This window comes from Myodes glareolus, chromosome 9, assembly GCF_982192425.1.
Source record: "Myodes glareolus chromosome 9, mMyoGla1.1, whole genome shotgun sequence".
Classification (NCBI taxonomy): domain Eukaryota; kingdom Metazoa; phylum Chordata; class Mammalia; order Rodentia; family Cricetidae; genus Myodes; species Myodes glareolus.
The window spans coordinates 27068630-27070425 of record NC_142034.1 but is presented as its reverse complement, the minus strand read 5'-3'; the positions used below and the strand labels follow the sequence as shown (position 1 = coordinate 27070425).

Below are 1796 nucleotides of genomic sequence, written 5' to 3'. Positions count from 1 at the left end.
CCCCCGCCGCCCGCCCCGCGGCCCCGCTCGGCCTCGCGCGCTCGGAAGGGAGTCGCGAGACGTCGGAGCGGCGGCCACGTAGCGCTGCGGCGGCGGCGGCCGAGGCCGGGTCTGAGGAGCGGCCCAGAGCGCAGACGTTGGGCAGGGGGAGGGGCCGGCCCGGCGGGCGGTGGGGACTGGAGCGACGCGGCGCGGCGACAGGCCCCCGCCGCAGGGATGGGCCGCCGAGGCGGCGGCGGCGGCGGCGGCGGCGGCCCGGGTGAGTAGGGGCCCCTTCCCCGCGCTCTCGCCCCCCGCCGCGGCGGCGCCGTGGCAGTCGCGTTTCCTCTGCGCCTGGCCGGGCTGGCGGGGCTGGCGGAACTGCGCTGGGGCAGCTGCGTGCGCTAGGCCGAAGCAGCCCCCATCCGGCGGGCAGGCCCCGGGCGCTGCGCGTCTGCGGCTCCCGGCTTGGCCGCGGGTGCCGGCTTCTTACCCCCCGCCCCCTCCCTCCGGGACTCTCGCTTAGCTGCAGTTTTGCAGCGAGCCGGCTCGCCTCGAGGCCTGACGGGGTGGCCGGAGTGCACGGGTTAGCGGGCGGAGGGAAGCGTTCTCCTGCCCTGCAGCTGGTGTCTTGCACCCACTACCTCCCCCGCCCTGCGGTTGCGCCCAAACCTCCAGCCTTCTGGAGTATTGTGGCACTAGAAGATAACACACATGTGATGTATGTACACTCGCCACCGGCAGCACCACACTCAGCCCAGTGGGCGATGCAGACCTTTCTCCACCCCCACTTCGTCCTCCCCTCCAATCAGGCTCTGCTGAAGAGTCTCAGGTCGGAGACACCAAAGAGAGTGACACCCTGTTACATCTCTACGAAACATGATCATTGTCGAGGGATGTCTCCGGAAGAAATGATAGATGTCCCTGCCTCGCCCTGATGTCAGTCTTGGGGATTTAAGATCCCATATGCTCCTCTTTGAAGCGGGCCAGTCTGTGATTACATCTAGCTCATCCCTCCCCCAACAACAATATCACGAACACGCGCGAGCACACACATATGCACACGCACACTCGCGCACTTCCTGATTACAGAACGGCCCCTGTCATCGCGGATCCATTGTCAGAAATGGCTTGTGCCCATCAAAGGAATGTGCCTTTGGAGGAAGATGTTTTCCACAACCAAGCTACAGGATATTCCTCTGTCAACCACTCTTTGGTTGCCCCTGGATCATACCCATGTTTAAGCATCGTCGTGGTATTTCCCTTATATGTTTTGCCAGCACACTCTCGGTATCACCTGAGCGGTGCTCTCCTGTCCCCTCCCTCCCCCTCCCCCCCAGTTAATTAGATACTTACCGCACACAGTAATTTCATCTTTTTTTTTCTTTTGGTTTTGTTTTTTGTTGCAACGTTTAACGTAACAAGGCATAGCCTGTGTAAGTAGTGTAATCTTTTGGGATGAAGGTCTATATACTCTTTTTCCAGAGGATGGTCTGATCCGTATTGTTCTGAGACTGGCAAAGAACACACGCTTTGTTGATAGCATGTATGTTGGCTTAGGAAAGGAAAGCTGCCAGTTGTTCGAACGGTGTGCTGAGGGCTGAGGCAGTTGATGTTCCCCAGGGGGGCTGGTGTGTGGTGGGTAAGTCGCCTTGTGTCAACGGCTTGCTTATTTGTATCTTCACTGTACACATGTGTTCACACAGATACTGTCTTCGGTATAAAAGATTCACCGCCAAGTTTTGTGATCCTAAACTCTTTACTGGGGCGGTGGAAGTCTTCAGGGCCCTCTCTGCAGTGAAACAATATGTAACATA

General features: G+C 59.5%; 1 protein-coding gene across 2 annotated transcripts in view; it reads left to right on the top strand.

Annotated features, from left to right (window-relative positions):
- Positions 1 to 37: 37 nt before the first annotated feature.
- The window catches only part of Znf652 (zinc finger protein 652), a 55012-nt gene continuing 53253 nt past the window's right edge, over positions 38 to 1796 (top strand). For both annotated transcript variants that reach the window (XM_085695683.2, XM_085695681.2), the window contains exon 1: positions 38 to 259. The gene's annotated coding sequence lies outside the window, so the exon portion shown is untranslated. The remainder of the gene's footprint in view (positions 260 to 1796) is intronic.